Genomic DNA, 14,880 nt, shown 5'->3' with positions numbered 1-14,880 from the left:
ACATGGACGCTGTTCATGCATCTGAAAGGAGCGGGCGAGCCCCGGGCCCCGTGGGACTGCGGAGCAGGCGAACCGCAGGGTCTGAAGCAAGCAGGAACAGGCTGAACACCGCTCGGCGTGTGCAGTGCATGATGCTGCGGGCAGCCAGAGGTGTAGTCTGGGAATATCGAATCCGAAATATCAATGGCTCACAATATCGAGGGCAAAATATCAACACCTAGTTTCTATACATTTTCAATACCTAATTCCACACATAACTTTGTATATCATAATTCGGGCTTCCGGTTATATGGTATTTATTTTTTTGACATTTCCGTCTGTATTTCTCCATATTTATTTTTTGTTAATTTTATCTGTATTTACCCAAAATTAATTTAGGGTTTTGTGGAAAAAGTAAGCTGAAATTAGTATATTTCCACATTTATTTAACCGCCAAATATGCACTCATGCTTGAATCCCTGCCAGATGAACACCAGCAGAAGATACATTAATGCACTTATATGAAAATACGCACATTTCAGTAACAACCTTGTGCATTTCTACTGGTGTTAAAGCCTCTTTACTAAAATTCCTTTCTTTTTTAATCCCCTTACCTATCAATTCACACAGCTATGGGTGGCGCAGTCATGGCAGACAGTATTTAGAATTGGTCAAAAAGCAACCCAATTTCCGTTTTTATCCACATTTAAAAATAAATACAGACAAGAAAATAAATGTTTTCTGTCTGTATTTGTGTGTAAAAATCAGTAAAAACGGAAAACAGGGAGTCCTAATCATAATGTGTATTTGTAAATAGCATGTTCATCCAGAAGGACATCTTGGCGTTGAATAACAGATGTTTTTTGTTACCCAAATAGATGGTACTCATTTTATCGACCTCAGAAGGATGACAGGCTGAAAATATACATTCAAGGTAAATAGATGTGGAGTTAACCCCTTCGATGCGGCCGCTTTTTTTCCCGTGTGCGGCCGCCGGCCGAACACGGGCGGGCCATGACGAACCCCAGCCGTCATCAGCACACGAGCACCGTAGTGCATGACGGCTGTGGTTCGTCACCAGCATGGAAGGGGTTAATAGTAAAACCATACCTCTCTGCTTGCACCTACCAGTTCAATATTTTGCCCCTTGATATTAAGATCACAATATTGTGACCCGTTGATATTTTGGATTCATTATTCCCCGCTACAATCACTGGCTGAGTCACAGGACTACCCAATTCACTCTATCCGACTGTTCTTTGAATGCATGAAAGAGCACACCCGTCCATGCAGATAACACCCAACAAAGATCTTTCAAAATTAAACTCACATTAGTTTCACACTAAAATACAAAAACCATTGAACATATTCTTCGGCCTCTACAACGCAACACCAACAAACAGACACAACAAATTGAGGGCACTCCTGAATCCACACAAAACAGCTGCGCTCGCAATTTGAGTTTCTATGATGCCATAGTAGAGGCAGTAAGTGACAATAACATAACCAATTGAGTCTAAGGTCAAATGCCACTTTAGGCATACTTCTGAGCTGGCTATTAACAATTGATGGCACAAGGGGCACGCCTCACTAACATTTAAAACAATGTAGACATGGTCCTTCAATTTGCATACTTTTCAAACTTTTTAGGGAGTCTCAAATATCTCAACAAACTACTATGGAACATATTACAAGTCTTAGATTTGGTGAGTTCTTTTCAGCTAAACTTATTCATGTAGACTGCATCACCACACCAAAATGCCCACTAACTGGATAATATATAACTGGTCGCACTGGGGATACTCTGCCTGTCATAGTGTCTAGCTTTCGTTATTCTTTCATTATGCCTGGACATTGCATTTAGCATCTCATGAGCCTCTTTGAATTGTGTTTCAAGTGCATCTTGCATACCTCACCCCCTCCTGAGCAGTTTTAAGCCTGACTCTGATGAGAAATTGAGAGAGCCAATGGATGATGCTGTTCGACTGAGGAAGGGGGAGCAGAGAGAGGCTTGGGGCCTGTCACTGTCCGGCCTGGACCACTATTATGAAATAAACAACAAAAGAGCCGGGCAGTCCGATTCCTTATCGTAAATGCACCACCTAGTGAAATAAGCTACCAGGTTGAACAACCATTTGTATTGAGTTAATTCATTTTTTTATATAAAGTTATTTTGCAAAAAGTTTTTTGGCATCAAAAAGCAACACAATATTTACACCAATACAAAAAATACATTCAATCAAAAACAACATATACAACTCAGGGAATAGACAAAACAATTATCACAATAATGTTCATACAGACAACTATAGTATGCCTCAAATGACTCAATTGTTGAGGCACCAGTCCTGATTGAAAATACACAAGTGGGCTAGAAACTTCTTACATTGGCCTACTTGTAGACACCTAAACAAGATACACATACAGATTTATCCTAGAGTGCTATGACAGGGAATCTTTAGTGGAGGTCACGTAGGATTCCTATAGATCGTTAACGGCACGCTCTTTGTCCTTGCAGCTGACTAATCCGTGCGGTGGCGGCTGCTGCCACACGCGCGCAGCACAAACGAGCGTTCATCCCGTTTAAAGGTAGGACTTTGTTTTTTACCAAACGGTTAAGCGATTGAGGCATACATATCACGGCCACTGATTGAGGTCCCCCCCTCTTTCCTAGGGAGCCTTCGAGGCATTCAACATTGAGCCTTCCACGCGTTCTGACACTCGCTTTTTGCATTACAGGCACTTGGATAAGGTATGTTATGACAACAGGGGTGTACAAATGGATTTCGTGAGGTGCAGTGTCACCAGTTCCCTAACAAATGTTTTCACCTCATTTGTCCACCGGGAGTATCTTGAACCCTTCTCTGACAAGGTACATTTATTTGAACTAGTGTGTGAGTCTGAGAGAGAGAGCTCTGAGAGGGAGTCCCTTTACTGATATCATTCTTTAATTATTAATTTACAGTGACAACGACCCTCCAGTCCGTGTCCTGAGGAGAACCCGCAGAATTGCATTGGGTTCGAAACACGTCGGCGTTTTTTACCTCCAAGATACGAAACATTAGAGGCCTGATAGGAATCAACTAATACACTTGGAAACTACGTAGTAGTTTAGGTGTTATTCCCTGTCATAGCACTCTAGGATAAATCTGTATGTGTATCTTGTTTAGGTGTCTACAAGTAGGCCAATGTAAGAAGTTTCTAGCCCACTTGTGTATTTTCAATCAGGACTGGTGCCTCAACAATTGAGTAATTTGAGGCATACTATAGTTGTCTGTATGAACATTATTGTGATAATTGTTTTGTCTATTCACTGAGTTGTATATGTTGTTTTTGATTGAATGTATTTTTTGTATTGGTGTAAATATTGTGTTGCTTTTTGATGCCAAAAAACTTTTTGCAAAATAACTTTATATAAAAAAATGAATTAACTCAATACAAATGGTTGTTCAACCTGGTAGCTTATTTCACTAGGTGGTGCATTTACGATAAGGAATCGGACTGCCTGGCTCTTTTGTTGTTTAGTTCGATTGAGGAGGCGGGGTCATGACAGAGTTTGAAGAGGGACAAGTTGTTTCTGCGTGCTTGGCAAGAGGGAGGCGTTGGCTGGGGTCAAAACCCAACATGGGCCACTATGAATACTTTGTTCTTTTTTACCTGGTGCAATAAACAATACCTCTTTCTAAGTATAAAAAATATACACATCACAAAGAAAATGGCGTCCGTGCCATCAGGTGGTCTGGTAATGCAAACTGCCTCATTACTAATGGGCACAACTTCCTTGTTTACAATTACAAAAGTTATGTTATGTTATTTTTATTTGTACCGCGCACAGCTGCCCCAGCAAAGGGGCGTCCTGGCGCTTTGAAAAGGTAAACACAACACAGCATTAAGAGCAAGCAGAAAGGAAAAGAGACATCAAAGGGGCTAAACAAATAAAAAGGTCTTGATGGCCCGTCTAAACTGAAGGAGCTCATCGATGGCCCGGATTTGCGGAGGAAGAGAATTCCACCAGCTCGCCGCCAGGACTCGGAAGGAGCGGCCACCAACTCTGCTCAACTTAAAACGCGGGACCACTGCTAAGTTCGAGCCTAACGATCTAAGAGTGCGGGAGGGGACATAGGAAATCAGCAGTTTCTCCAAGACTTGTGGGGAGGTACCCTTGAGGATTTTAAATGCAAGGCAAAGAACCTTGAATCTAATCCTCTGCTGCACAGGGAGCCAGTGGAGAGAGCGCAGGGTATTGGACACCGAGCACCGCCTAGGCAGACCTGTCACCAGTCGGGCCACCGCGTTTTGAACCCGCTGCAGACGAGAGTTCTGACTGGTTAACCCCCGCCAGTAGAGAGCTGGCATAGTCCAACCTGGACAGCAATGATGCTTGGACCACCAGTTGTCTTGTGGGTGCATCAAAGAATTTGAGGATGGGTCGAAGTCCTCTGATGATGCCATAGCAAGAAGCCGCCACCTTCTTGGTATGACAGATGAAACTCAGAGAAGGATCAAGCCACACCCCCAGATTTCAATAATTGTTAATGAAGGACAGTGGAGCCCTGAGTGTGGGGCCTGAGCATAGGATCCCCTCTGTCGACCCCTCCACTATCAGCACTGCCTTGGCCCGTGACAGTCCTGGCGTTGACCAGGTGAGCGACAAAGTAGCTGATCCGGTACAGCTGAAAAGCAAACATGGGCCAGCGAGGAGGAAGGAGAAAAAAACCCTAGCAATGTGTGAGGAGTGTGGATACAAAAAGCTGGGAAAGAATGATTGTCAGTTCCAATAAATGATTTTGTTTACAAAAAAAAAAAGGCAGGCAGGCCAGCTCACCAATAGCATCTACATTAAAATATCTCTGTGTAGCTCAATCTCTCTCTCAGGTGCTACCATTCATTTCAGTGAAGTGAAGTAGTGTGGCTCACTGGTTAGAGGCGGCAGACCCGAGAGCAGAGGACGGCCCGGGACCAGGGTTCGATTACCGGCGCGGCAGGTTTCTGGACCAGGGTCAGCGGACTCGATAATTCTCTCGCCTCGGTGCCCACTCTGATCAGCGATCACACTCGGCAACTCTGGGCATTAGCTTGCCTCATCTTCACTAACGGCCCCACCAGACCGCCGGGGATGCCTGGTCTCACCCTGGAGATACCCATTAAGGGACCATCTCTCAGGGAAGCCAGGAAGGGTTTCGCAGCGGTCGAAGCGCCTTGGGACCCTCCGGGTAAGTAGTGCGCTATATAAATGCCTATACATTTACATTCATAAAGGGGATGCATGTCTAACTTGCCATTTGCAAAAGCAGTGTCAAAGAGTTTTCCCAACATCAGCTTTTCGAAAAAGAGTTTGTGTTCGGAGTAAGAGAAGTGTGGCATGTTTCACTTCGCTGCTGTATACAAGTATTTCTATTCAGCCTTAGGATTCTAATGCACGTTTCTTTACTTCAACCACAGGCTTCTAGCCCTCCAAGCTTTCTAAATTCTGGTCTCTTTTGGGGGTGGAAGCGCACCTAGGCATTTTTCCAACTTACTAATACTTCAAAGGCTATTTAAGCAGATATGTTCCATTTTTGGGTGCAAAAGACCTTCTTATGTGTGTCAAGGCACTTTCTTGATTCACAACACATGGAATTATACTTTTAAGCATTTTTACTCAGATGCATTTTCCGTCTCACTAAATATTGCCCATGGGCTTAGAAGTGGATATACTAGAGTAAGAATGACAAAGAAAGTTTTGAAATACCCAGAAGCATTTAAACCTGTGGGTGTGCACAGATCTTTCCAAGGCCATTTGCCACCCTTGAAACAGTTGAACAAGTTAATGCTTTTTCTGGTGGATACTCTATCGAATCGCAGATTTATCACCATGTGCAATTCCCCAGGTGTCAGACTAGACCCGGTAACTCAAAAACCAGTGCTCCTGCGTGGCGGTAGGTGGTGTCATGTGGCCCGGAGACAACTTTGTTCCACTCCGGAAGTGACAATCGTAGCCACATATAAGACCCACCCATTACGCTGACATCAGTTTCTTTCGCAGGCCCGTCCATGCCCTCATACACAGAGCCCATCACCAAGATGGAAGGACCAGTGTGACGATTCCTGAATAGGGACCTTTTTTAAGATGGAAAAGGAAACTATTCCACAGAACAGGCAGATGGGGAGGCAGTGAGGAATCTGTGGTTAGACAGAGTATCCACTAGAAAGAGCGTTACTGAATGTAAGTAACTTGTTCTTCTGGTGGATACGTCTACCACAGACTCCTCGCATTGTGAACAGACACCAGAGCAGTATCTCCCAAGGAGGTGGGTCTGTGGAATGGCTCAGATAAAAAAAAAACAGTCCAGGATGACTGAAGTGTCAAAATGCCCATGCAGGTGAACCTGATTGTCAAGGCAACAGTGATTCGTACACTGATGCCTAAGTAGAGGCCTGACAGATATCCAGGACAGGCACTCCACGTGCCAGCGGAGTGGCAGCAGCCTTCGCTAACGTGGAATGAGCTATCAGACCTTCTCGGGCAGCTTCTTAGCCAAAGCATAGCAGATCTTAATATAGAGGACTGTGCACCTTGGGATGATCCACTTCTGCACAGCATTGCCTTTGAGATCCTCACAAAGAGCTGGTCTTCCACTCGATGGTCACTGGTACGATCAATGTAGAAACTCTTTTGGGTCTTTTGAGTCAATTAAGTCTCTCAATCTCTTTCAAAGGTTGAGGTGGAGCAAAGAATGTCAGACGTTTGTTGACGTGTCTGAACTTGAAAAGGCGTCACTGCCTTCGTAGAAGCGTAACTTGGGTACTCAACAACAATTTGTCCAGAAAAAGGTGGTATAAGGCAGTTGGACCAAGAGGGCCTGAAGCTCATTCACGCGATAAGCAGATGTTATCGGGACCAAAAAGATAATTTTCAATGTCAAGAGGCATAACGGCCAACTTTGAATTGGCTTGAAAGGGTTACCCAGTGAAAAAAATTAAGACACAAATTTAAGCCCCGGTGTGCCATCACGAAGAGGTTTGGCAGAAAAATAATCAAATGTAGTGATGAAGGTCCACGCAGGAAGGATGTAATTCAAGAAGTCTTTATGGTAGATAATATAAAGTAGATAAGATCTTTCATAAAGCCCCACCAGGAGCGGCCTTGTCTGCTGCTCAGCCCATTCTCAACTGTCATTCCACAGCACACCAGCTCTCAGCATTCCGTGGTGCATCATCAATCACCAACATTCCAAGCAGCACTCAGCACAAACACACCGGCTGAGCAGGAAGTGTACATTGGATAACATTAACAATATGCTGGGGTATAAATATCTCCAGGATAGGAGGAGTAAACTACATAACCAAACCGATGCAGGATACTACAAATATGTTGCAAACCTTTAAGGTGATCTGAACAAGGACGGCTAATCTGGCAAATGTGAAAAGGAAGAGAGGACCAACAAGTACTTTTTAACTCTGCCACTGCAAACCCTCACTGGGCCTAAGATAAAATGAACAAGACATCAACAGCTCAGTCTGCAACAGGTCTGTCTGGTGGGTGCGTACCATGCCACAAACTTATGCCAGCACCTAGCATCCACTGATTTTGTGTCAAGGCGCCTGGATGCCAAGATCACATCAACAACTTCGGAAGGAAGATCAAAGGAAGTTAACTGACCCTGCTCAATATTCATGCATGGAGGGGCAGAATGCGCAGACCACGGTGCAAGACCCTATACTGCTGCTGCAACAGAAGGTCCTCTCGAAACGGGAGCCTGGTGGTCATACCCTATATTTCCAGGTACAACACTCAGCTGGCCCAATCCAGATTACTTTGATGATGTGGTCCCAGTTATTCCTGATTTTCATCAGAACTTAGGGCAGGAGAGGTAATGGCGGAAATGCATAGAGAGTGCTGTGATCCACTCTAGGTGGAATGAGTCTCAGAGCGAAAGCCTTCTCGGGAACTCCAACGTGCAAATGTGTTTACAATGCATATTCTTGGTGGTGGCAAATGGACTGAGCAAGCATTCTTCCCATTGCTGGAAGACACCCTGCACCACCTCCGGGTTTAGCTGCCATTTGTGATCCACTAGGCAACGCTGGCTGAGTTCCTTCATCTTGGCATTGAAAGATCCCACCCGGTCGTTTATTTATTTATTTATTACTGGCATTTATAGAGCGCAACCAAATACCCTTGGGTGTCTCGGCGCTAGACTGCAGTAATGTCTCTCCTTAGAAGTAGGAACAGAGGGCTGAGTGAATGTGTTACTGGTCAAATAACCACGTTTTCAATTTTTTCCTAAACTGTAGGAGTGAGGAGCTGGATTTAACGTAGTAGGGTAAGGTGTTCCAGATCTTGGAAGCTGCGACATGGAAGCGACGGTCGCCCCAAGTGACTGTCTTACTACGTGGGGTGATTAGTTGATTCAGTCCTAAGGAGCGGAGTGCTCTGACTGGTTTGTAAGGTTTTAATTGCTCTTTCAGGAAACGAGGCCCCTGATCCTGCATTACCTTGTAGACTATACACATGGCTTTAAACTTTATCCTATTTTGGATCGATAGCCAGTGATAGGATCTCAGAGTGTCCGAGATGGGAGCGAATTTGGGCGTTTTGGATAGCAGGCGTGCGGCCGCATTTTGTACCGTCTGAAGCTTTTTTGTGACTCTTTTTTGAGCGTTCAGAAAGAGGCCGTTGCAATAGTCCAGAGTAGTAAGGACCAGTGATGTGACCAGGGTCTTAGCGGCCGTGTCAGGTAGAAAAGGCAGGATTTTCCTGATCATCCTGAGTTTAAAATGGGCCGTAGAAGCTACCTTATTGGCATGGGCCATGAAGTTGAGCTGGTCATCAAACATGACTCCCAAATTTCTGACCTTAGAGGTAGGACAAGGTGGAGTGCCAAAAGTTGATGGCCACCAAGTTGTCGGCCAGGATGGTGAAAGGTTACCGAAGATGACTACCTCCGTTTTATCGGAGTTTAGCTTCAAGCAGTTACCTGCCATCCACTCACCTATGGCAGACATGCCAGATTGGAACCGTTCGGCTACCTCCTGACCGTCGCCCTTAATGGCCAGCACCAGCTGCGTGTCGTCAGCGTAAGAGGTTAGGCTCATCCCATGTGCTTTGATGACACTAGCAAGGTCCAACACGTAAATGTTAAAAAGTGTCGGACTTAGGGATGAGCCTTGAGGAACCCCACAAGGTAACGACCGACTGGCAGATTGAAAAGGGCCCAGTGTAATAGCCTGGGTTCTGTTAGCCAGAAAGGAGGCCAGCAAATTTCTCGCAGTGGACTGGATACCCATTTTTTCGACACGGTTGACTAAGGTCTTATGGTCAACCGTGTCGAATGCTGCGGAGAGATCTAAGAGTACCAGCAGAGCTGTCCCTCCTTGGTCTCGGATGGCTCTTATATCATCCGCTGCTTTAATAAGAGCAGTTTCCGTCCCGTGGTATTTACGGAACCCAAACTGGGTATCATCGAGCAGATTATATCTCTCTATATAATCTGACAGCTGTTGGTTCATAGCTTTCTCCGTAATTTTCGCTAAGAATGGGAGACTTGCTATAGGTCGATAGTTTTTCAGCTCTTGTCTGTCGAGATTGGCTTTTTTTAGTAAGGGCTTGATCAGAGTGTTTTTCAAGGAATCCGGATAGGATCCGGAGCACAAGATGGTATTGCAGACTAGGGTAAGGGTGGGAATGATAGTGTCTGAGACCATAGTCAACACTGACGTAGGGCAAGGGTCCAAGGCTGAACCTGATTTAACTGATTTAAGTAAGATCTTAGTTTGATCAGTAGTTAAAGGATTAAAACTTGTCAGAGAATTGCTCAGGACAGACAGAGGAGGATGGGTGGGGATGGGAGATGGTTCTGAGGTAAAAGCTTGATATATGTCATTTACCTTCGCAAAGAAAAACTCTGACAATGCATCGCATAATGATTGCGAGGGGGGAGGTGTTAAATCAGGTGTGTTACCCGATAATGTTTTAGCAATATTGTATAACTGTTTGCTAGAGTTTTTGGCTTGTTCTATGTGTTTGGAGAAAAAGAACTTTTTTGCTGCCGTTATCATGGATTTGTACGTGGCTAGAGCATCTTTATATTTGTCCTTACTTTCGCTGTCATAAGCTCGTCGCCAGTGCCTTTCCCTATTCCTTGTTAGTTGTTTTTGTGTTTTTAACTCTTTTGTGTACCATTGGGCAGTCGGGGTACTCCTGTTTCTCGAAAGAGACTTAGTAGGTACTAGTTGCGAGGTGGCCACACTCAGCCATTCATGGAATTGGTGTGTAGCAACACTGGGGTCATTGGATAAATCCGGTCTGAGTTTGTTTAATAGCGTGTTTAAGCTATCATAGTTTAAATCCTTCCATGCTTTGAAAGGACCTGGCTTAAGGTGAGGGGTCTTTTTGCTCAGTTGTTCTTTAATGGTCATGTTGATGAAGATGGCCGAGTGGTCTGTCCAGGTCATGGGAAGAGTGTCGGTGACATGTAGGTCTTCAATGTTTGTGAATATGCCATCAAGCGTATGTCCTGCTTGATGGGTTGGGGTGTTAACCAATTGCCTGAGGCCGATTAATTCTAGGTCTGATGTAAGGGAAATAGAGTCCTTGTCGTGGTTTTGTTCAAGATAGAAATTAAAATCGCCCATGATGGTGGTGGAGTCGTCTGTGGCTATGGATTCAGTTATAATCCCCAGATTGGCTAGGAACGCTGCTCTGGACCCAGGGGGTCGATATAAGAGCACTCCCTTAAAACTGAAGGAAGGGGTGAATTTTATAATGAAATGCATGGCTTCACATGCCATGGCTGGAATAGGGGAGGTGCGGATTTCAAATTGATCTCTGATTATAATGGCTAATCCTCCACCTCTGTTTTTCACCCTGTCCTGCCTGTGGACAGTGTATCCTTGTGGAACTGCCGTAACCAGGTCCGCGGCAGAAGCATCATCAGTCCATGTTTCTGTTACGTACAGTACATCTAAATTATAGTCAATAATAAGGTCGGCGATCTCTTGGCAGTGTTTAGGCAAGGATCGAGCATTGATAAGGGCCATATTAATATGCTTCGCCTTGGTGTGCTTGGTGGAATTAATGGCAGTGGTACTGTCAGTAAAGGGGATGATGGCATTACAGTGGGGACATTTTAAGTCAATACCTGTGGGCATATGTGCCAGGTCGATGAAAGAGCAGCAGGAGGTGGTCATTGGGCGGAGCCGCAGCAAGGAGCTCCGATGATATTGTAAGGGCCGGGCAGGGGTCGTGGCCCTAGGCCCGGTCCCGGCGCGGACGGGCGCAGACGGGCGCGCCGATGGCGCGCCTCCGGCGCGCCATCGGCGCGCCCGCTGCGCGGACGGAAAGCCCTCTTCTTATATCCGGTGTGAGGAGGGTGGGAAGCGTCCTGCATCTGCAGCGCCACCCCTCCCTCACCCAAGATGGCCGAACCCTTCTCTCCAGGCGCCCCGGATACAATGCGCTCTGGGAGTCGGTTCGAGTGGCCAGGGACCTGGGATAGTTTTGAGTGAACTACTCTGTAAATTCGATAATTTTTAAAATATCAGCAACGTGTGCAGCACGTATTTAAAAACACTGTAGTAACACAATAAAAATACAAGTATTGAGAAATGCGAGGTGCAGGAGAAGAATTAAATCACAGCGCCCCCGGCTTCCGCCTCAGGGGAAAGACATCGGTATAGTCCGTTCATGACCAAGGGAATGGCCTGATGACCCAGCCAGTTCCAGAGATGCAGAAGTTCCTGGCACAGGAGCCAGGACCCCACCTCTTCTACTTATAGTACAGGGTGATGGAGTTGTCTGTGAGAACGTTCACTGTTGGACAGCACGAAGGCCTTAGACACCAAGTGAATCTCCTGCTACCCCAGCAGGTGGACGTGTGCTATCTCCAGATGTCTTGTGTTCGCTGGAACAGTCGATGTGATCTCATAACCCTTGTTTGTTGAGGAAGAACATCGTGATAGAGTTATCCGTTTGAATTTGGACCATTTGATCCTTGATGTGTTTTGGAAGTCCTTCAGAGCCAGGAAAACTGTTTAGTTCCAGAAAATGTATGTGCTTCACCACCTCGGTTGAGTTCCATAGCCTTTCAATGTTCTCTTTCCCCAGGTGTGCTCCTCACCGCGTGTGGGATGCATCTGTTGTCATGGTCACGTAGAAGTTAGGTTTTGAAGGGTCTGCTCACTGTGATGCTTCTTGTGTTCCACCACTTCATCTCTTTCTGTAACTTTTCAGTTCCAACTTGCTTGAGCAGGTGGTAAATGTATGCATTAAATCCTACAGAAATAGGAATTCTGGGTAAGTTTATTACCAGTAAATCCCAGTCTGTTCAGTTATTCCTTACTGAGTGAGGTTTAACTCTTGAATGCACCGTACTGGTGTGGTGTTACTGCAGGGTAATGTAAATTTTGCATGCAGGGTTTGCACCTGACAGTACTGTGCGACTCGTAATCAAGACCTTTGGCTCACATTAGAAGAGCATCAATATTCCCAGTGCAGCTGGCAATAGAGGTAAACCGCTGCATCTGGGAATTCCAAGTATTCCAGGAATAACGTGGTTTGAGTATTTCACCAGACACTTCACCTTCTCAAACAAGGCAAAATGCTCAGCTGAAAAATGGCGAAAAGCTTGCGGGATTCAGTGTAGAAGCACAGATTATCTCAGTGACAATCTCACTAAATGCCTGGTATTCCTGACTCCCAGAAGTGGCAAACATGGTGGATCTGTACTTCCGGGTGCAGGAATACCTATGCTGTAACTTGTAATGCGGGGGTCCTTGGCTGATGAGGGGCTGCTGCCCTGCATCACAAGGGGACAATCTAGCTGTAGTCAACATTTAATGACCAAGAGCAAGGCTCAGGAGTCATTAAACAGTGATTGCAATGTCCCCATCATTTTATACTGCTGTAGTCTTCAAAGTTTAATGATTTCTCAGCAGGGGAACCCTTTATCTGATTTAGGCGCAGTATTAGTCCAAATAAAATCAACGAAAAACACCCAAATGACTCTAAGCTGATTCTTATTTCTATCTAGCGTGCAGCTGTGGCCTCCTGCGATTAAAGTACATGCAACAGAAATTCAATTAGATGTTTTTCATTAAACAGGGTCTGTGTGCGGAGGTGGTGCAAGGTCTTATTGCCACCAGACCATACGAAAAGGAGAAAAAGCATAAATGGAGCGTACAGAAGCATCAATTTGCAGACTAGTCCTCTGTGGCAACAGGTGACTAACTAAAAAGATAATACTCATTGTGCTTTTTGATGTACTATGATCCAGGCAAGGTTCAGCTGCGCCTGGTGCACAATATTACACAGAAATACCATTGAAATATAATCAGCCCAAGAAAGAGACAACTGGACACCCCGACAAAATGAAACCAACCCTGTCCTTTGTAAAATGCATCAACAGTGCCGGACTGGCAAAGTGCTCGGCCGGCCCCCCTCCCCACTTGAGGGGGTTGGAGGTGCCGCCGAGCTCTTTGCCGGGGGCGGTTTTCAGCCGATTTTGGTGCAGGGCCGATTTTGCAGCTATGCTGCAAAACCGGCCCTGTAACAAAAACGGCCCCCAGGGGACTAAAACCGGCCCCCACCCTTGCGGCGCACTGGGGGATTGCCCGGTGCCCGCTTTGGCCAGTCTGGACCTGTGCATCAACATACGTAAGGCTCCACGTAGATCCACAAGAGGTACTCGCCTGCCACTATCCGGTAATTTCCATCACTAAACAATACATTGCTTTACTCCATGCTTGCCGGACACCGTCCAGTATCTCCTGGAAGCACTTCTGGGCTGTACAAATATGATACTATGCACTACAAATGCACTTCAGAGAACATGAGGTGACTTACTCTAGGCCCGCGTCTGTGACGCAAGTGCACTCTGGGCTGAGTGCATGCAGTGCACTGTGGGAAAGTCGTGACCTCACTCAATGCTTTCAGAAGGTCAGCTTGAAGACCATGTCCTTCTGGAGGGTTGTGGGAGTGAGTATCCCGAGAAGGGTAGGTGACGTCTGTCCTCAGAGACCAGGGGGTGGCGTTCCAAAGGTGCAAAGCCTGTCAGAGTGGCCCCTGCCTCATGGCAAGGGGCCAATCTCAGCCTCACCACTCTACCACAACAGTTTATAGAGTAACTTAGGGTATGCAAATTTACTTATTGCACCACAGTGCGGCATGTATTAGCACTGTCATGCATATCCTGCAGGCATGGCTCGTTGGACACCAATGACAAGGAACTCTTGGGGTCAAAATCTGGAGATATCAAAAAAGTTCGTAGCCAACACATGGTGGTGTCACAAAGTCCCATGCAGTTTGGAAATGTTTTTTATTTAGAGTGTACTCACTAGTGCTGCTTTGTCAGCATGTAAGAAGGAAAAAATAATAGAAAGTACAAGTAAGCAGACTCGTCTTAAATAAGGCGTAATCCCTGATCTTTGTACTGCAGAACATCACATGCATCGCACCACATGCACCAAATGAGTGTTGTGTGGGTATTGTAGGATGCATGTGCGATTGAACTGTGGCGTGGTGAGAGAGGGAGTCTGATGGGGCGATGGGAGAAGATGGTTCTATGTTCTTCAATACCACAAAACACGTTTTATAAATTAGTCTGACATTATTATGCTGTCAGTGGAACACATGCCCCTTCTGAAAAATATGCTTACATTATGTTTTTAAGAGCGGTTTCACTAGGAATTGCAATAAAACCAGCGGTGAAGACGTAATTCAGAATGCAAAGTCAATATTGCTTGCAGTCAAGGACCCTAGGCCTCGTCCACAGGGTACTACACTGTACCCTATTAGTAAAAGCACATGCCCATCAGAGACTCACTGGAAACGCTTTTATTTTGCAAGTACATAATTGTAAAAATATCTCTAACTTGCCCATTCCCTCAATGGTTATATCAGGGACCTTGACTGTACTCCGG

The 14,880-nt window shown here is 45.6% G+C and overlaps 1 protein-coding gene across 9 annotated transcripts in view; it reads right to left on the bottom strand.

Moving 5' to 3' along the window:
* The window catches only part of ARAP1 (ArfGAP with RhoGAP domain, ankyrin repeat and PH domain 1), a 768,097-nt gene that overhangs the window by 16,414 nt on the left and 736,803 nt on the right, over positions 1–14,880 (bottom strand). The gene's annotated exons all lie outside the window — the stretch shown is intronic.

This window comes from Lissotriton vulgaris, chromosome 8 (assembly GCF_964263255.1).
Source record: "Lissotriton vulgaris chromosome 8, aLisVul1.2, whole genome shotgun sequence".
Taxonomy (NCBI): domain Eukaryota; kingdom Metazoa; phylum Chordata; class Amphibia; order Caudata; family Salamandridae; genus Lissotriton; species Lissotriton vulgaris.
The sequence above is the reverse complement of the archived record's forward strand: the minus strand, read 5'-3'. Positions and strand labels throughout refer to the sequence as shown.